Source organism: Macaca thibetana, chromosome 12 (genome assembly GCF_024542745.1).
Source record: "Macaca thibetana thibetana isolate TM-01 chromosome 12, ASM2454274v1, whole genome shotgun sequence".
Lineage (NCBI taxonomy): Eukaryota > Metazoa > Chordata > Mammalia > Primates > Cercopithecidae > Macaca > Macaca thibetana.
Genome location: NC_065589.1, coordinates 116,521,683 through 116,543,291, shown reverse-complemented (window position 1 = coordinate 116,543,291; position 21,609 = coordinate 116,521,683). Strand labels below are relative to the sequence as shown.

The following is a 21,609-nucleotide window of genomic DNA, read 5'->3' as shown; positions in this document are numbered from 1 at the left end:
TGACACATTTCCTGCTATGAACTGCAATGTAAGCCCTGTTCCTTTGTTAAACTCTCAGGCAGTGAGGGATGCATGGTCTGAAAGGAAGAAACAGGAAAAATAGCCTGCCCATTTCATCCCGGCACTATTGCACTATAATTAATTTGTCTCCTCCAATCGAAGCCCTGCTAGTATGTTTCCCTCAGGGATGTTTAAGGGATTGGTGAGGGTGGGTGGGGCTGGACTGGGGCATGAAGTGCCTGTACAGTGAAGTTGCATCATAATTAGGTGTGTTTAATGTGCAAAGTTAACTATATGCCTCCAGCAATCAGTGAACCAATCAATCAATAAGTACAAAGGGAGATTGGCTATATATAGTATGGCGATTCTGCCCATGGACCCCCTCTCACACCAGCCCAGAGTGACGGTGAGTTGTGAGGTGTGTGCTGGCTGCTCCTTAGGTCCTGGTTCCTGCATGCCTCTGCAGCGCTAGCATCTCCCTTTGCTGAGGCAGATTCTAGGGTTCAGAGACTTATATTCTTTGAACAGTGAGCCCCTAAACACATGCTAATTACTGATATGGCACTCAGCCAAAGACGAGTGCTGAAAGAAAAACGGGCAGATCAGGCTTCCAGGAAAGTGCTGTGTGTCTGTCTGTCTTTCCCAAGGTATTTATTTTCATGGGAAATCTTGGTTCTAAACAATTCGCAATAGCCTTGCTGACTTTAGATCTTAAGTCCTCTAGAATGTGTCTGGGTTGCATTTGGGAGACTCAGTGCGGCATAATCACGTCCAGCCTGTGGGAGACAAGCTTTACATGGCCTCTAACTAGCAGCGTCTTCTAGAGCAAGTTGCTTGACTTTTCTGAGCCTCAGTTTTCTCATCTGGAAATGGGGGCCATTAACACCAACCTTACAGAGTTTGACATGAGTGTTGAGGATAAAATATGCTTCTGTGGGATCTAGCAGGTGTGCAGCAAATGACGGGTTTTGTTAGCATTATGGAGAAATGACTTCTTGCCGAGGAATGCTCAGCTGCCAATGTCATCGGAGGTGCTTCATTTAAAAGAGAATAGAGGCTGTTAAGTTAGTTTTGCCGAACAACAATAACTTACGCTGTAAATAATTGATGCTGTGAGCAGACTCCCAGTGTTCACACTCAGGTAAGGTTTAGGAATGACGGCTCCACATTCTAAATCGCCTTATTTTTCCCTTGTTGAATAAATGGAGTGTTTGCTGGCGGTCAGAATGAAAGTCACCCAAGTATGACTTCCAAAGCAAGTGCCACTGGGGAAAGGTGGCAGGCTTGCTCCCTTGCTGCTGGGGCTGGGGAGGCACCCCTGCTGCCCGTGTGTGAAGCAGGCATAATTTGCACCCAGCGCCCAAAGGCTCCCCTTTCAGAGGCCCTCCCTCTCTTTTTGGCAACCACTGCTCCAGGCAGCTTCAGGCTGCTTCTCAGTTGTACTACGTTTTACTAAGAAGTTCTGCTCTAGTCTGCCCTCCCTTGGAAGTGTCCTCGTTTAAAACCCACTTGACCTTGATCTTGGCTAGGGCCCCCGCCCCATCGACCATTTCAGGAGTATTTAGGAGTGCATTACGTGGAACGGAAGCCGTCTTCCTGTGAGCTACGCCACCCTCATTTTGTAGCCAAGGAAGGTGAGGCTCATGATTAGGAAGTAAACCTCCAAGGCCTCGCAGCCACTTTTACCCTGATTCATCCACACAGCTGAGACATGGCTGGGACCTCAGGCAGGTGAGGATCTAGGACTCAGAAACTGGCTATGGGACTAGTGAAGGTGGAAGAAACAAAATTCACATATCTGTGTTTCAAGCGGAGAATATGGACTGACTTCTCCATCTTGGGTGCTGATTTTGTGGGGAGGGTCTTATCTAGGGGAGGGGGCGGGACAGCAGCAGGAGCCATGGTGGGGTGGCAAGTGAAGCTGGTTGGGAGGCCTGTCCGTGATCTGGATGCTCAGAAGCACAGGGGCTGGGGGTGGGGCTGGCCCCAGAGCAGGAGCTGGTTGGAGCAAGGGAGAGTTGTAGGGCTTCCCCAAGGGATGGGATAAGCCTTTCTCCTTATTGAATGCCTAAGACGTGCCAGGCACTGGTCTAAGGATTTTTCATGTGTTAACTCCACAGGCAGCACAATAGCCCTCAGAGGCAGGTGCTGATATTTACAGATGAGTGAACAAGGTCTCCTGGGGGTGCAGTCGCTTGTCCGAGATCACACACCTAGCAAGGGGAGCATCAGGCCTCCAAAGAGGACCTGGGGCTCTTGATGCCTGGCTCCAGGCCACCAGGAGAGGGAGGATGAGGAAACTGAGGCAGAAGCTGCACTGGGAGACAAAGCCAAGATGGGGAGGGGTGGGGTAGGGAGTGAGTGCAAGCAGGAGCTGGCCAAAGCCTAGCATGCCCCAGCCGACCAGGTGAGGGCCCTGCCTCATGCAGGGAGAGGGAGGACCTTGGCCAGGTGAGCTAGAGGGCAGATCCCAGTCCCAGGCTTGCTTCGTGGGGCTGCAGCTGAGGCTCTGCACCCGGGAGACAGGCTTGCATTCACCCAGAGGATCAGGCCTATAGTGGGGGTGGATTTCAGCAGTGGGCCCTGGGTAGAGGCATCCTTTCCCTGTGGGGCCCCATGAATTACATGGCCAGGTGACCCTCCCACTGGCTGACATGAAAGACCAGCCTGCAGGTGCCTGAGGCAGGCCCCTGACACTGTTATAGGAACTTGCCTGCCCCAGCATTTTAGTCAAACCACCAGTAGGGCCACCTGCTTTCTAGTTCAATGAGGCCCCCTGGGAAGGAACTTTAAAAAGATTTCAAATCATAACAATGCTCTCCTCTGCTTAAGTCGACAAATGTTTTCTTCTCCTCCATCACAGCAAGGGCACATACAGAGAAGGATAACATTGAGAACATCGGGTTCTGGCTGTCAGACCAAACAGGGACAATTAACCCTTACTTAGTCAGCTTCTTCCTGTCAGAAGAAGCATCTTTGATAAGTGCACCCAGGAATAGTTTGCGTTTTCTCCCCTCTAGTGACACCAGGCTCACCAGCACAAGGGTCTGTTTATTTTTCTCTCCAATGTGTCCGTTGTATCCCCCCTTTCCTTTTAAGCTTCAAGCATAACCTTGGCTGCACCCTCATCCTTCCTGCTGGATTTCTGCAGTGACCTCATAACCGGACTCACCTCTCCAGCCTACACTTTCATCCTGTAGTCCTCCTTCTCCCAGAGTGACCTTCCTGAAGCTCATTGGAAGACTGTAGTTTGCCTCGGCTGGGCACCATTCCACCTCTTCTGATGTCAGCACCAGGATCTTCCTCAGGAACTTCATCTCTCCATTTCGGTGAACTGTGCCCTAGGTCCATCCTATCCTAGCAACTTATTCCTCTTGCCATGGGTGCTGGACTCAAGGGGTGGGCTGGTCAGAGCTTTCCCTTGGAATTGTGGCCTTGGGAAGGAGAAAGGCATGGCAAAAGCACCTGCTCTTCTGGGCAGCTCTGGCAGTGTCCCGGCCACCTGTTCCAGTGCCATGGTGCTGAGTGACCAACAGCTACAGGTGCTTGTGCCCTAGAACAGTCTTGTGGTATGGATGGATGTTTGCACTGCTCCCTCTGTTCGTGGCTTAGCAGCATCTAAGGTCCGTTCTGAAACCCTGGGAGCTGCCTAATGCATGTTATCGAACTTTTTAATGCTTGACCCAGCTAAAAGGGATTCTGTTAACTGCAATCTAGAACCCCTACCAACACTGAAGGCAGCACAGAGAAACCCCACAGTGGCAGATCTCAAGCTTTAAGATGCAGTTGTATTTGACACCAGATGCACCACCATCTTTCTCAGCTATGTAAGCCAACAAGTTCCCTCACTTCCTCATGTGATAGAAGGAGATGTGTTTCTGAAACTTGCAACCAATCGAGTCCCGGATAATGTGAGTGTTTTTGGCATCTCCAGTGACTCTCATGGTAGGCTGCTCACTGCCCCCAAACCTCCCATTTCATTTTCACTACTTTCTTTGCTCACACAGCGCCCTGTTGGAAGATGTTCATTCCTTGCTCTTCAGGTTGCAAGGTTTCTCTGTTCATAGAAACCCTACAGTTAACACATACAAGTTTATTCATTTATTCCCGTCTCAACATTGAAGACCCACGTTTATTCAGGGCAATATTCTGGATGAGAGAGTACAGCAAGGTAGAAGTGAAGTCGTGGAAAATTCTTTCCATACACATCAGACACCTTTGTAATAAGTGCCTTATGCAAACCTTCTCGTTTAATTCTCATAACTCACAAGGAAGGAGTATTAGTATTGTCATTTAGTGGCCATGGAAACCGAGGTTTTGGGAAGTTAAGTGACCTTCGTGAAATCACAGAGGTCTGGAGTGGTAGAAGCAGCTCCTTCCTGTGTTCCTCCCTAGATGGCTCCGTCCACGAGGCATGGTTCTCACTCTCAAAGGGGCAGTGTTCACTGCTGGGACCTGGAAAACACTCCTAGATGGGAACATGGCTACTGTATACAACTTAGCAAACATCACTGGGTGTCTACTATGTATGAATTGTGGGGTGTTTCTGCAAAAGCAAAGGAATTAAAATAAGATGTAGTCCCTGACCTTAAAGGGCACAGTGTAGAAGTGAAGAAGAACAGGCATTCAGAGGTCTGTAGCTCGGGTTGCAGAGAATGAACAGGAGAAAGACAGTGACTTTGAACTGGGAGCTCGGGGACTCGGTCTTGAAGGCCACTCTGTCAGGTAAGTGGTGAACACAATTCAAGTTACAGAGCTCAGATGGAGAAGCACAACCGTGGGCTGAAAGATCAGGGAAGACGGCCTTTCCTGAGTCTGCAAGCAAGGGAAGGGGCGCAATAATTGTACGTCGCTCCATCTCATCTCTGGCATAAAAACTTCTTGATAAACAGTTTTGTACAAAAACTCAGCAGCATTTAGTGAATTCTGTCCATGCATCAAATGCTGTGCCCAGTGTTTTATTCCAAGCCAAAATTTTTTTTCTCTGTAAAATGAGGGTGCTCATAAGAGCTAGATTTTTCATGGAGGATTAATATTGTTTGCAAATCATTTGGCATCTAAGCAGTGCTGACTGGGTGGGTGGGTGTAGATGCTATGGCTGATCATTATAATGACCCCATACAGAGAGAAGAAAGGCATTTTTTTTTTTTTTGACCAAGTCTTGCTCTGTCACCCAGGCTGGAGTGCAGTGGCACGATCTCTGCTCACTGCAACTTGCGCCTCCTGGATTCAAGCGATTCTCCTATCTCAGCCTCCTGGGTAGCTGGGATTACAGGCACAAGCCACCGTGCTCAGCTAACATTTTTTGTATTTTTTAGTAGAGACAGGTTTTCGCCATGTTGGCCAGGCTGATCTCGAACCCCTGACCTCTGGTGATCTGCTGGCCTCGACCTCCCAAAGTGCTGGGATTATAGGCATGGGCCACTGCACCAGGCCAAAAAGGCATTTTTAACTATAAATGAGAAAGACTGAGGCTCAGGGGGATTATGAGACTTACTGGGGGTCCCTGGGCTTCTTGCAAACAGAAGAGGGCTCTCAGGCCAGAACTGTTCACTCCTCTTCCTGAACGGGGCTCTCTGGCCCGGTAGTCAGTCTCTGAGGATGGAAGAGTGTCTGGTGACTGGGAATATACCTTGTTGACTCTTTCCTGGAGAAGGTTCTCAGTCCAGCAGCCTGGCAGTCTAGATATGGGCCTGGCTGGCTGTGACTTTGCAGAGGTCACTCATCCAGGAACTCAACCCTTGAGTCTGATGTCTGAGGCCAGTGCTCTTGGGGTACAGATGTGGGTGGCGGAGGCCCTGGTATGGGTGATGGGGAGCATCTGGGAGACAGCGGTCCATCATCCCTCTCCTGGACTTGTGTCTGGCTCCCATGAACAGAACAGCATAGGATGGTTTCCACCTTCAGGTCCTATGAGAGGAGGGGTGACAGTTGCCCAAGTGTGGGCAGCATTCTTCTCAACTCAGAAGGGTCACTTTGACTGGGGCACACATCATGTCACCCTAGGGGACAGGAAGCAAAAGCAACAATAAAAGTGGCACCAGCAGCAGTGGCTACAGGACAGAGGTTTTTGTTTTTGTTTTGTTTTTGCCTTTTTTGTGTGCTTCTCCAAAGGAAGCCAGACCTGGAGGGGAGACAAATGCCAGACACACAGGGCAGCTAAGAGAACTTGTGGGGACAAACTTGAGACCTTCTGAGGACTTCCAGAAATAATCAGGGAGACTTGAGGGCTAGGTCAGAGGTCTTGAACGAGTGGGTAAAAGCATTTCAAGAGAAACCTCATTACAAAGGCTATGCCTAGCATGGGCTCTGGGCACACAGTGGGTCCTCAACCGTACTTTCTCGTTAATGCATTCATTAGGGCTCCTCTCATTAGTGGGGAAGTACACGCTGACTTGTTCTCTACATCCCAATCAAATGGAAACCTGCGTGGAATGACAATGCAGGCTTCTGAGGAAGCGATGCAGTTGCTGTGCCTCCAGCCTCCTTGGGGAGCTGGTCTGCCAGCTTTCCTAGCTACCTGGGGCAGAAGTTGTTCTTGCTGCTCAGAGCTGGGCTGCGGCTGGCTTTCTTTGCACTGGAAAAGCTCAGCTCCACGTGCTTGCCTAGCCCCCTAACTTCCAGCAAGAATGTTTGGGACCCAAAGGGGAGACCAAGATGTTTGCAGTGGCCAAGGGCTCTTCTGAGTGAATCTCTTGTTTAATCTCCCAGAACAGAAACTTAGAGCAGATTCTATTCCAGCCCCTCAACATACATGGTCCTCAAATGGACTGAGGGCAGAGGAGCACAGCAGTGCAAAAGGGGCAATGAGGAGCAGTGGGTGGTGATGGGGAAGGAGGCCCTCTCTCCTCCCTGAGCAGGGTGCCATTCCATTCACTCAATTCCACTACATTTGATTCTGAGCCACAAGTGGCTTGTTCCTCTCCAAAGAAGCATTTGAATTTTAAAAGAGGACCCCAGAGAGGAAACACTTAACCCAAAGGAATGAATATTTAATGCTGGCATTTCAGGTTCTGGCAGGGAGAGGTCTTGGGGGGCCTTTCTCGATGTTCCACAGAGTACACCCCCAGCCGCCTACCTCCTCTGCTCAGAATGAGGCCAGCCTGGCAGCAGCTGCTGGAGGAGAATGCAGTTCTGGGCTGGGCTCAGCTTTCTGCTGACTCTGTGTGTCCCAAGCAGGCTGTGGGGGTGCTTGCTGGGCCCCAGCTGGCTTCAGTGTTAGGACTCTCAAACGGGCGGCCCAAGGGACAAATCGACCCCTAGTTTTCTTTTCTTTTTTATAAAAATTGGGCCTGTAAGGCCCTTCAGGTGGGGGCCGTGCTCTCCTGCTCAGCACGCACCCCCCTTTACTTTCTCTTGTCTTATACACCTCCGGCCTTGTGCACGTACTTTATCCCCGGCCCTGGGAGTGTTTGAGTCTGAGACTCCTGCTTTCACAAGGTTGTCATGGGGACCAGGGGTAGATGGGAAAGGTTTGGGGGCTGTGTGCTGTGCATGGATGCAGAAATGAATATGTGACAGCTCCACTCTATTTTCTGTCTGTCAACCCCAAAGCTGGGCTGGGAACCTGACATAGGTAGCCTCATGTAATTTGCCCACAGCAAGGAGGACGTCCTCATGTAGAAGGGGTGAGGGCAGAGGCTCAGAGCAGTTAGGTGACTTGTTAAGTCATTGGCTGGTAGGGGCAGAGTCAGGGTCTGAATGGGACCCTAATGCCCACATTCTTTCTTCTTCACATGTGGCCTCAGCACCTCTCCTGAGATGACAACTTGAGCCTTACTATGAGTCATCTTATAGTGGGGGCTTCCTGGGTGATGTGGCTGTTTGGTAAATACCCTCAGATGGGTGGCATGGTCAGATATGAGCTCCTCATGTGAGGGAGGAGAAGACAGGGCCTCAGTTTTTCTTCATCTTTAGTAGGGAATTCTGAATCCAGGGATTGGTGCTCCAAGGGCTTTTATGAAGTGGGGCTGCCATTCAGTGTGCTTTTGGCCCCTGTCTGGATGGAGGTGTAGAATACATCAATTTCCTCTTCAAAGTTTAGCCCTTTAACTTTCTTTAAAATTCAAGAGGGAGAAAATTGTGAAGTACAATGAGTTCTGAAAGAACCAATATGTCAATATGTTCAGCTTCCCTGCTCTTTGTTCTCCATTTTAAACTTTAACTTCCTCATTCTTTACATCTCCTTGCTCCTAGTTTCAGTAAACAACGCCCTCCTAGCCTCTATCACCTGCCCTGACCTTAGTTATCCTTGGTCACCTGCTTTGTTCTTAGTCATCCTGAGTCACCTGTTCTGTAACCGTCTTTCCTGCCAAACTACTCACCCTGCCACTCTGGCTCATATTCCTGCTGTCCTTAAAATAGCCAATCAGAATTAACTTAGACTGTGCAAGTCCAACCCTAGCCAATAGGGGAAAGAGACAACAGTAGGGACTGGCTGCGTTAGCATAAGAACCCCTTCCCCTCCCTTGTCTGGTGTGCTCTCATCACTGCTCCATCCACAAGACGCACCCTTCTGTAGAAGTAAATTGCCTTGTTGAGAAAACTTTCGCCTGAGTGCTATTTTCACTTGGAGGCACTGAAAATTTACTTCCAACAGAGGGCTTAGAAGACAAATTTGGGATCATTTGTGCCTGTTGCTGTCTACTGGAGTGGCAGGACCCCTTTACAAATGCCTGGCTGGTTCAAACATTGCAGCAGTGGCTGTGACCACATTAGGACTCCCTGCTTGCAGGACCACCCGTTTGGGTATAGGTCCCACAGCTTAGGAAGTTGTCAACAGCTGGTGGCAATGGCAGTCAGAGGGCTGTGTCCTTTGAGCCTGTTCCTTCTCTCTTCCTGGCCTTGTCCTCCTGCCCCTCCCTTGGGATTCTGGCTCTATCCCTAAGCCCACTCCCCCTGCCTCAGGCCTCGATGTCCACAAATCTATCTACTTCATAAACAGTCTCATCAGACAAAGCCCATGGCCAGCCTGGGCTGGCAGAACCATTGCAGGCTTTTCAGTCAGACCCATGTGGGTTGGGAGCCTGGTTCTCTGGTTTACATTGTGAAATTGGGCAAGGTACTTCATCTCCCTGAGATGTGGTTTCCTTATCTTCAAAAGGGGGATGATGATGCCTCATAGGGTGTTTAGGCAGATTGAGTGTATGTAACAATATATTGTAACAATATATTTTAAATTGTTCTCTACAATGGCAGCTGTTGTGCTCCTTGCTTTTTCATGGAGGATTAGCACTCCGTCCTGGATGATTCTATGTGAGTACCTAAAGAGCCTCTTCAACATACATTTTCATGTTTGCCCAATATTCCTTTGCAAGAATGGACCATGATTTATTTAGCAGTCTTCTTCTGATGGACATTTAAGTTGTTTACAATATGTTGCGATGATAAATAATGCTGGGATAACAGTTTTGTATATTCATCATTTTACCCATATGTATCTGTGGTTATGAGCAACCTGCTCCTTTCTTTAAGAGTTTCCTCTCCTTGTCTTCTCTACCTGTGTGGGCATCTTACTCACCCTGCAAGGGCAGCTCCAAGGCTGCCTCCCTGTGAAGCCCTCCCTGAGGGTCACGTTGCTCTCCTCCAGAGCCTGGTGGTTCCCTGTTCATATTTCCAGGTAGACTCCTATTCTCACATTTTCATCACTTAATTTGTATGTCTGTCTGTCCTTCTAAATTGTGAACTTCGTGACCACAGGACTGTTTCTGACGGCAGAGGCTGCACATGTATCCCCAGTGCCTAGCCCATTACTTTTCACATAGTAGGAACTTAACATTTTAATGCATCACGAATAAATGAAACAGTCTCTGCCCTCAGGGAACTGATGGTCAATAGAGGAGATCAGTCATGTACACAGATAATTATAATTACAAGGCAAGGCAGAAAGCACTATATGCCAGCAGAGGTACAGATTATTCTGTTTGGTGCTTTTCAGCCTTGACTGCAAATGAGAGTTGCCTGGGGAGATTTTTAAACACACTATGATCGGGCACTATCTTCAGAGAGTCTGGTTTATTTGGTCTCACGTGGAGTTCAGCAACTGGTAATTAGAAAGCCCTCAGAGTGATTCTACTGGTAGCCAGGGTCAAGAACCACTCCTGCAATATTGCTCAAGTTAATGACTCTCCTGGGGAACTTGCAAATTCCCCAGGGAACTCTTCTCCTGGGGAAATGCAAATTCTGACTCAGCATATCTGGGTGGGGCCTGAGGCTTGACGTTTTTTTTCCCGTTTTTTTCCCCCAGCTTTATTGTGGTATGGTTGACAGGTAAAAATCATTCATATTTAAGGTATACAATATCATGTTTTGATATATACACACATTGTCAAATGATGACCATAATCAAGCTGGTTAACATATCCATTACCTCCCATAGTTATTATTTTTTCTGTGTGTGGCAAAAACATTTAAGATCTACATTTTTTTTTTTTTGAGACAGAGTTTGGCTTTGTCACCAAAGCTGGAGTGCAATGGCACGATCTCAGCTCACTGCAACCTCTGCCTTCCAGGTTCAAGCAATTCATTCTCATGCCTCAGCCACCCAAGTAGCTGGGATTACAGGCTGGCACCACAATGCCCAGCTAATCTTTGTATTTTTAGTACAGATGGTATTTCACCACATTGGGCAGGCTGGTCTTGAACTCCTGGCCTCAAGTGATCCACCCACCTTGGCCTCCCAAAGTGTTGGGATTACAGGTGTGAGCCACCGTGCCCGGCCAAGACCTACATTTCTAACAATAGCCCAGGTAATGCTGTTGCTGCTGGTTGTGAACCATGCTTTGAGTATGACATACTCTCGAGCAGCTGTTGCTAACCCTGGTTTTACATTTGTGTTCCAACTCCTAGGCTGATCTGCAGACCAATTAAGTTCAGAATCTCTGGAGTTGGAAACCTAAGCATCAATATTTTTAAAAGCTCCCAAGTAATTCCAACGTGAATGAAGTATGCCCTTCTAGCTGTGTGGAAAGATGAGTGTCTTGGAAGAGATGGCACTTCTGGAAATGGGACAAGGGCATTTCAGGGGAGGAAATCTGCTTGACTCAGAACCTCTAATTGTTCTTCTAGTTCTGATATTCTAAGAAAACCATGATTGTACTGGAGGACGGGAGACCTGGGATCCAGTTCTAGTTCTGATAGGAAGCATCTATATGCCCTTAGGCAATTCGTTTGTTCATTCATTCATTCATTCATTCACTTATTCGTTTACTGTCAAGTATTGTGCGGGGTCTGGGGAGACAGCATTGAAGAAGGCCGACCTGATACCTACTTTCATGGAGCTCCCTGGGTAGCAGTGAATTCATACAATCACAGTAGTAATTATCATAGAGCATGATGAATGGCATGATAGGGAAAGTATAGGACATTGCTCTGGATTCCTCACTGATCAGATGGACAAAGATAATGAGGCTTTCCCTTTCTACTTCACAGGATAAAATGACTGTCACATGGGACAATGAGTTTTGGGAGGCTGTGCAAAATTGTATAAAGGTCTGAAGGAATGTCACACATGGAAGCTCCGAGTGTGTGTCTAATGGGACAGAACTGATCCACCTGACAGGCAGGCGTGTCAACAAGACCTCAGCCACCAGCGTTTTTCTGGATTGCTTTGGGTTTTTGTCAGGAGCCCTGATTTTAACCCTAATGCTCTCCATGGTCCCCAACACCCACACAGACACTTAGTGGAGTGTGGTTTTCAATGGGGTTGGTTTTATATAGAATCTTCATTTATCACAGCCCTCAGGATGACACAGCTCTTCTGGAAGAGGTGTGCAGGATGATCCTGGAGGAGCAGCAGGGGGAGGTGTGGGCCACAAACCTGCCAGTTTCTGGGGACCTCCAAAAACCTTCAGCTTGTATCTGGGCCAGCTGGGGCTGCAGAGCCTGGATTTCCAGCTGACATTGCAGGTGGTCCTTGGCCTCAGCTGCCTGTGTGAGATGGCATGCAGGTGACTGCAAGGCAAGTTTTCATTCCTCTTCATTTTTCAAAGCCTCTGACATCCCTTGCAGCTAGGATGCTCCGCTGATACCACAGAGTAGTATGGAAAATAGGACAAGAAAAATGCATCCCTCCTCAGAGGGGCTTTTGGTTGCTTGGTATTTGTTATTCCCAATTTGGCCAAAGTTAACTGGACCATGGCATATAGGTGCTCACCATGGATGTTTCTTGTCCTTTCTCCACTGCTACATTCTGAATCCAGGGCCTTACCTCCTCAGCTCTGACTCCTGCAAATAGCCTTCTAACTGTGTAACTGTCCCCGGGATCAACCCTTTCATTGCCCCCATATGCTGCTGACAGGGTGTTTCTAAAGCACAATTTGATCTTGTCACTTTCCAAGTCAGAGTATTTTTGTAATTTCCTACTTCTTATTAAGTCAGGTCCAAATTGCTGTCTGCTTCCAAAACTTTCCATTATCCTCCATTGTCCCTACTCCCTTAAAGTTTTAGTCCCAACCGATTGACAAATGTATCCCTGTTTCAGACTTCTAGTGCCCTCATTTCTCCCCTTTACTTCCTCCACTTGTAAACACACACACTCACACACAATCACACATAGAAGCCCACATCTAGGGGTAAAGCACACAATTGCCCTACCTAGAGTGTTTTACATTTCCGTATTTTTATCTAAATCCTGTTCATTCTTCAAGGCTCACTTTCCTCTCCCCATAACAAACATCTACTATACTTGCCCTGACTCCTCATGTAATTTGGTATCACTTGCTCACTCTCTGTGTTACATGTGCTCATTGTGTCTTCACAGCAGACTTTGTGTGCCTTGAGTACAGGAATGAGCTAGTCATATGTGCATATGCTGTCAGCATAAAGCTGTGCATAAAGGAAGTTCAATGAGTTGGTTGAATAATAAATCCCTTTTAACAGACCAATAATATCAGTCAGAAGGGCCAGTGCTCCAAGTAGCATGTAGGGATGACAAAGACCCAGTGAGGAAAAGAGAACACCTATGGAAGTCAAACAACAGCAAGATGAGACAAGCTTCTACTATTAGAATGCCATTAAATAGAGAAGAGAAATTAGTTTCATTCAGTAGGCCATTAATGAGCATCTATTATATAATCAGCATAAAATATAGTCATCCCCTGCCCCAAAGGAACTCAAAGTTTAGCTAAAGTGAGGAACCCATATTCAGCCAAATACAACACACTGTGATGCCATGATAACATGACCTAGGGCTACAGGAGCATCAAACAGCAAAGAAACAATAAGTGATCTTCCGTTGACCTGCTTTGGTTGTTGATTGGGGTCAAAGAAGTCACTATCAGAAGCAAGTGATTGCTGTCAGAGAATTAGAAAGTCAGAGGCAGAATGAGGACACAAGAGACAGAACAGTGTTATAGAAAGAGTATGGGCTTTGGAATCAGTAAGACTTGGGTTTAAACGCCAGCTCCATCCATTGCTGTAATAGCTGTGTCACCTCAAGTAAACAGCAGTTCCCTCATCTATACAATGGAGATAACAACACCTATTTTCCAGGCAGTGAAGAAAAGCAAGATAATGCAGGCACTGCACTTAGCACAGTCCTCGGTACACAGTGAAAGCTAATGGATTTGAGCTGCCATTTTCCAATACCAAACCTTTCTGACTCCTGGGACAGAAGGAGCGGGCTCAGGCCTTCAGCACCACGGACAGCGCCAAAGGGGCAAGCTGGCTATTCCTTCCAAATCAGAAAAATCGTAGGAGCTAACAGTTACACAGCATTTCTTTGCCAGAAACGTTACATATATTAGCTCAGTTAATTCTCACAACAAATCTACAGAGAAAATATTGCTTTTTTTTTTCTTATTTTGACACACGAAATAACAAAGGCACAGCAGATAATTAATTGTCCAAGGTCATAGAGGTAGTAAATAATGGAGGCAAGATTTGATCTCTGATTGATTGGCTCCATAGCCCATGCTCTGCTGCCACTAGGTTATGCAGTGTCAGGTCTTCAGGATGAGGTGGGACAGGTGGGACTGGCAGCACTGTCCTTTTCCTTTCCTCACAGCTCTTTCTCCAGGGATCCCCTTCATTTTGTTTGGTTCTGAGGGCAGGGCCTCAGCCAAGTAGTATTCTGTTTTTGTTATGGCCACACCCAGCATTTATGTGCCTGGTTCTCTTCTTTCTCCAAACTTCCCCACCCCAGGTCACTCTCCTTGCATATTTCCCTCCCCTCATCTATTCTCCCAACTTTCCCTCATAGTTGGGGGTGAAGGAAGAAAAGAAAAAAGAGTGAATTGAGTAGGAAAGAGAAAGAAAGGCTGAGATTAGAAGAGGTCTCAAGAGAGAGTGAGGATAAGAGAGAGAGAGAGAGGAGAGCCTGAGAGGTGGTCAGGTATTCCAGTGAAAGGGGAAAACAGTACACCAGGAACAAAGAGGGGTTGGAAGAAGAGAGCTGGGAAGAGAATGAGTGAGGAGTGAGGAGGCAAAAATAAGTTAGAAGGAAGCAGGCATAGAAGGTGGAAGAAAAAAAGGACACAGGGGATCAATAGAAATGAGTAAGTGGAAAGAGTATATGAGTAGGAGAAGAGAATGTGGAAACTGGGAAGAGACATGTGATGATGTGGAGAGAGGCAGGGAGAGAACTGGGCAGGAGGAGGTGTCAAATAAGTCTCAAGTGCTGTTAAGCAGTGAACTGACAACACATGTCTCTGAAATGGAGCTAGAAAATTACCCCTTCCTGAAGGAAGGACAGAGCAATTTCCTGTCCTTCCTTCAGGTCTGGAGGTCCAGCAAGTTCAGGGAGAATGGTGGGAAACTCTGCCATTCTACTATAGAATCATGAAATCTTGCAAGTTTTAAGGTTCCCTGAGTTTTCCTCTCTTTGGTCAGACACACTCTTGTCCACTTGGCCATGCTCACTCTTTTTCACCTTTTTTCCACTGCATGGGTGGAAAAGAGTAGGCATGGCTGAGTGGAGAAAAACAATCAGGAGGGATTGCTGCCCTCCTGAAAAGAGCTGCAATCTGCCATCACCCTCTGAGCCTTGCCTCTAATGTGAAGTGAAAAGCATTGTCCTTTTACAGAAATGTGAGGAAGTTAGTGAGATGGCATTGCTATAAAGAACTAACTAAGACTGGGTAATTTATAAAGAAAAGAGGTTTAATTGACTCGCAGATCCACAGGCTGTCAGAAAGCATGGCTGGGGAGGCCTCGGGGAACTTACAGTCATGGTGAAAAGTGAAGGGGAAACAGGCACATCTTACATGGCCAGGAGGAGCGTAAAGGGGGAGCTACACACTTAAACGACCAGATATCCTGAGAACTCACTCACTATCATAAGAGTAACAAGGGAGAAATTCTCTCCCATGATTCAATTAGCTCCCACCAGACCCCTCCCCCAATATTTGGGATTACAATTTGATGTGACATTTGGGTAGAGACACAAATCCAAACTGTATCAGATGGATTTTTGCAGACACTGTTTGGTCATCTGATAACTTGAAGGCCTGCCCTCTGGAGGAAGGACACGGGAAGCATTGATGCTTCTTTATTTAAAGTTTGCCCCTGTGTGTCTGAGGTGAGGAGGGTGCGTGGTATCACCCAAGTCCACACTTCTTTTAAACTAGCTGCAATAATTCTACTATCAAGAACCAGAGAGCATTTATGGAATATTTATACATGCTTGACATGGTGCCAAGTGCCTTTTCCCAGCGTCTTGTGTAATCCTCATAAAGACCCTGAGAAGTAGGCATCATTAATCCCCAACTTTGCAAATATAAAGCTGGGGCTGGGAGAGGTTAAACAACTTATGCAAGGCCACGCAGCTAGTGAGTGGTAGAGCAAGCAACCCATTTATTCAGTCTCTAAGGCCTGTGTTCTTTCCATAATGAGGTAAAATCATGTCATGATGTTGTCTTCAGAAGTGAGGACACCTTTTGCCATGAAATTGGGAAGCTTGAATGTGAAGTGGCTGAGACCATGAAGGCCTTGTTTATAAGACACATCTCATTGCCTCAAAGGAGGCAGAAATATCCCTGTGTCAACCCTTTTGGGGAGTTAGCTCTAAGAAAGAGAAACCTATTGTTAATTTCTGTGCCCAGAAGAGGCGCCCATTTGTAATCCAATCATGCAGGGAAATACTTTTTCTAATTTCCACAAAGACCCCAAACAATGTTTTAACTTCAGCCTTCTAGTCCTGTTCTTTCTCTTTTCCTTTTCATTTTCAAAATTTATTTCCCAGACTTCCACTTCCAGAAATAGTTCTAGCTGTTTAAGTGTCTGGTTTTGGATTTGCCTTCCCACAAAATGCTACTAAAAACATGGTAAAATATATAAAGCAACTGTTTTCAAGCATTGGACAACAGGAAGCCTAGTATTTTGATTCTTGAGAGAAGGAAAACACAAAAAATGTGTCCCATGACTTGCCCTGACTTTCAGCCTAGGATCCTTTTTCTGACCTTGTTATAGTGAAGTGAAGCCCATGAAAAGAGTAAAAGCAGTGGTTTCATTGAGCTGAGGAGGCAGAAATTAAAGTTTGGGGCCATGAAAGTATCTGAAATTTGAAAGGCAGAGTACCAGAGGGGAGGTACTTTATAAGGGCAAAGTCTACATGAGGGTTTCCCTCAGGTTCTTGGCTGAGGTCTGTGCTGCATATATACAGGTTGGGATGCTGCACCATAGCCTAGGAAGTGGCTGCTGAAGGGTTGAAAGCTTAATGGAGGTTCATGAGGTTATGCAGTGTTGAGAGATCTTGAAACTCCATTTTAACCAAAGTGAAGACACCTCACTGAGAATATTGGGTTATATTTTAGGAATAAGGACCATGCCCTAGAGTAAGAACTATATCCTACGCTAAAGTGGATATCAAAATAAACTCACCCTGAAAAGCATAATAACAAGCCTGACAATATCAAGAGGATCCACTAGTAATTTAACTGTCTGTTAGAACCTTTAAAGGAAGACAACATAATCCAAAATGCCCTACAAAATAGCATTAACAATGTCCAGCATACAATAAAAAATCACTAAACATACAAAGAGGCAGAATAATATGATTCATATTAAAAGAAAAAGCAGTCAATAGAAGCATACCTTCAGATGGCACAAATTTTGGAATTAGTAAACAGCACTTTAAAATAGCTATCATCAATTTCATCAAGTATTTAAGAGAAAATATGAATATAATAAGCAAACAGCTCAGGAAATATCATCAGGGATTTTTTTTAATACTCAAGTGAAAAGTCTATAACTATAAAGTAAAATATCTGAAATAAAATATTCATTGAAGATTAGATATTGCAAATAGAAAAGGGTCAGTGAACTTGAAGACAAATGAATATAAATTAGCCTAGTGGATGAACAGAGAAAAAAGATTAAAAAAAGAAACTTGGTGGCCTATGGGGTAATATCGACTAATCTAATATACCTGCAATTGGAATTACAGAAAGACAGAAGACAGAGAATGGAGAAGAAAATCTATTTGAATAAATGTTCATTGCAAATTTCTCATTTTAGTGAAAAATATCCATTTAAAGACCCAAGAAGCTCAAAGATCCACAAGTCACAAAATTAAAAGAAAAGCACACATAATCACATCATAGTCAAACTTCTGGAAACCAGAGGTAAGAAAAAGAATACTAAAAGTAGCCATAAAAATGCATATTACATATAGGGGAACAATGCTAAAAATTAGGGCTTACTTTTGAACAGGAAAACAATGGAAGCCAGAAGTCAATGACACATCTTTAAAGAACTTTTAAGAGATATCTTAAAAGAAAATTTTTTCCTGCAAGAAAAAAAAAAGTTGGACTGGCATTGGACAACAGGCCACATTTTAATAATTTAACTTTATTTTTTATTGTGGCAAAATATGCATAACATTAAATTTACCATTTAACCATTTAAAATGTACAATTTAGTGTCATACACATTGTTTTGCAACCATTATCTCCAGAACTTTTCTAATCATTCCATACTGAAACTCTTTCTTTCAAACTCTCTGTTTCTCTGAGACAGTCTTGTTCTGTCGACAGGCTGGAGTGCGGTGGCATGATCATGGCTCACTACAGCCTCAAACACTCAGGCTAAAACTCTCCTCCCACTTCAATCTCTGGACAGGTGCCTGCCACCACACCCAGCTTTTTTTTTTTTTTTTTTCTAGAGACATAGGATCTCCTTATGTTACCCAGGCTGGTCTTGAACTCCTAGGCTCAAGTGATCCTCCCACCTTGGCCTCCCAAAGTGCTGAAATTACAGGTGTGAACCAACACACCTAGCCAAAACTCTTTATTCATTAAACAGTAAGTCTGTATCACTTCTTCCCATATTTGCAAATATTTTCTCCTATTCTTTGAGTTGCCTTTTCACCCTGTTAATGGCGTCCTTTGATATACAAAGTTTTTAATTTTGATAAAATCCAGCTTTTTTTCTTTTGTTGTCTGTGTCTTTGGTGTCATATCCAAGAAAGTGCTGTCAACTCAAATGTTATGAAGTTTTTCCCCATGTTTTTTTCTGAGAGTTTTATGGTTTTATTCTTATATTTAGATCATTAATTAATTTTGAGTTAATTTTTAAAATGTGGTGTTAGGTAAAGATTTTCATTCTTCTGCATGTGGATATCGAGTTTTCACAGGACTAGTTGTTGAATAGAGATTATCTTTTTCCCCATTGAATGGTCTTGGAAACATTATATATATATGTCAAAAATTATTTGACTAAATGTAAACAAACATATATATTTCCAGATTCTCTATTATATTTCATTCTTAATGCAAGTATCACATTGTTTTGATTACTGTAGTTTTGTAGCCAAATTTGAAATCAGAAAATGTGAGTCCTCCAACTTTGCTCTGGTTTTTCAAGATTGTTTTGGCTATTTGGAGATTCTTGAGATTCCATATGAATTTTAGAATGAATTTTTATATTTCTGCAAACAATGTCATTGGGATTTTGATAAAGATTGCTTAGAATCTGTAGATGGCTTTGGGTAGTCTTGTCGTTTTAACAGCTTTAAGCCTTTCAATCCATTAACATGTGATACCTTTTTATTTAACTATTTTTTAATTCCTTTTAGCATGCTTTGTAGTTTTCAGTGTACAAGACTTTTGCCTCATTGGTAAAGTAATGCATTGGTATTTTATTCTTTTTGATGCAATTGTAAATGGAACTATTTTCTTGATTTCCTTTTTGGATTGCTTATTGTTAGGGTATAAGAATGAAACTGATTTTTGCATGCTGATTACTGTATCCTGCTAGTTTGCTAAATGTATTAGCTCTAACAGTTGTGTGTGTGTGTCTGTGTGCATGTGTGTGTGTGGAGTCCTAGCTAATACGGCTAGAACTTCCAGTACTATGTTGAACAGAAGCGGTGAAAGTAGGCATCCTTGTCTTGTGATCTTAGAGGAAAAGCTTTCAGTCTTTCACTATTCAGTATAATGTTATCTATGAGTTTTTCGTATATGACTTTTATTATGTTGAGGTGGTTATATTCTATTACTAGCCTGTTCGGTGTTGTTGTTTTTTCTATTATTATACTTTAAGTTCCAGGGTATATGTTCACAATGTACAGTTTTGTTACATATGTACACATGTGCCATGTTAGTGTGCTGCACCTGTTAACTTGTCATATACATTAGGTGTATCTCCTAATGCTATCCCTCCCCTCTACCCCACCCCACAACAGGCCCCTGTGTATGATGTTCCCTACCCTGTGTCCAAGTGTTCCCATTGTTCAGTTTCTACCTATGAATGAGAACATGCAGTATTTGGTTTTCTGTCTTTGCGATAGTTTGCTCATAATGATGGTTTCCGGCTTCATCCATGTCCCCACAAAGGACATGATTTCATCCTTTTATATGGCTGCATAGCATTCCATAGTTTATATGGGCTACATTTTCTTAATTCAGTCTATCATTGATGGACATTTGGGTTGGCTCCAAGTCTGCTATTGTGAATAGTGCCACAATAAACATACGTGTGCATGTGTCTTTATAGCAGCATGATTTATAATCCTTTGGGTATATACCCAGTAATGGGATGGCTGGGTCAAATGGTATTCCTGATTCTAGATCCTTGAAGAATCGCCACACTGTCTTCCACAATGGTTGAACTAGTTTACAGTCCTCCTAATAGTGTAAAAGTGTTCCTATTTCTCCACATCCTCTCCAGCACCTGTTGTTTCCTGACTTTTTAATGATTGCCATGCTAACTGGTGTGAGATGGTATCTCATTGTGGTTTTGATTTGCATTTCTCTGATGACCAGTGATGATTAGCATTTTTTCATGTGTCTGTTGGCTGCATAAATGTCTTCTTTTGAGAAGTGTCTGTTCATATCCTTTGCCCACTTTTTGATGGAGTTGTTTGTTTTTTTCTTGTAAATTTGTTTAAGTTCTTTGTAGATTCTGGATATTAGCCCTTTGTCAGATGGGTAGATTGTAAAAACTTTCTCCCATTCTGTAGGCTGCCTGTTCACTCTGATGGTAGTTTCTTTTGCTGTGCAGAAGCTCTTTAGTTTAATTAGATCCCATTTGTCTATTTTGGCTTTTGTTGCCATTGCTTTTGGTGTTTTAGTCATGAAGTCCTTGCCCATGCCTATGTCCTGAATGGTATTGCCTAGGTCTTCTTCAAGGGATTTTATGGTTTTAGGTCTAACATTTAAGTCTTTAATCCATCTTGAATGAATTTTTGTGTAAGGTGTAAGGAAGGGATCCAGTTTCAGCTTTCCACGTATGGCTAGCCAGTTTTCCCAGTACCATTTATTAAATAGGGAATCCTTTCCCCATTTCTTGTTTTTGTGAGGTGTGTCAAAGATCAGATGGTTGTAGATATGTGGTATTATTTCTGAGGGCTCTGCTCTGTTCCTTTGGTCTATATCTCTGTTTTGGTACCAGCACCATGCTGTTTTGTTACTGTAGCCTTGTAGTATAATTTGAAGTCAGGTAGTGTGATGCTTCCAGTTTTGTTCTTTTGGCTTAGGATTGCCTTGGCAATGCGGGTCCTTTTTTGGTTCCATATGAAATTTAAAGTAGTTTTTTTCCAATTCTGTGAAGAAAGTCATTGGTAGCTTGATGGGGATGGCATTGAATATATAAATTACCTTGGACAGTATGGCCATTTTCACGATATTGATTCTTCCTATCCATGAGCATGGAATGTTCTTCCATTTGTTTGTGACCTCTTTTATTTTGTTGAGCAGTGGTTTGTAGGTCTCCTTGAAGAGGTTCTTCACATCCCTTGTAAGCTGAATTCCTAGGTATTTTATTCTCTTTGAAGCAATTGTGAATGGGAGTTCACTCATGATTTGGCTCTGCATTTGTCTGTTAATGGTGTAGAGGAATGCTTGTGATTTTTGCACTTTGATTTTGTATCCTGAGACTTTGCTGAAGTTGCTTATCAGCTTAAGGAGATTTGTGGCTGAGATGATGGGGTTTTCTAAATATGAAATCATGTCATCTGCAAACAGGGACAATTTGACTTCCTCATTTCCTAATTGAATACCCTCTATTTCTTTCTCTTGCCTGACTGCCCTTGCCAGAACTTCCAACACTATGTTGAATAGGAGTGGTGAGAGAGGGCATCCGTGTCTTGTGCCAGTTTTCAAAGGGAATGCTTCCAGTTTTTGCCCATTCAGTATGATATTGGCTGTGGGTCTGTCATAAATAGTTCTTATT

The 21,609-nt window shown here is 44.3% G+C and overlaps 1 protein-coding gene across 9 annotated transcripts in view; it reads right to left on the bottom strand.

Moving 5' to 3' along the window:
* Positions 1–21,609, bottom strand: part of DBI (diazepam binding inhibitor, acyl-CoA binding protein) — a 343,175-nt gene that overhangs the window by 249,873 nt on the left and 71,693 nt on the right. Inside the window, exon 1 of one of the 9 annotated variants that reach the window (XM_050752773.1) lies at positions 15,335–15,344. The exons of 6 other annotated variants lie outside the window; for them this stretch is intronic. The gene's annotated coding sequence lies outside the window, so the exon portion shown is untranslated. Of the gene's footprint in view, positions 1–3,081; positions 3,093–7,394; positions 7,405–15,334; positions 15,345–21,609 lie in introns of those variants that run through there. 2 more of the 9 variants (XM_050752770.1, XM_050752758.1) reach the window with 2 other exon arrangements.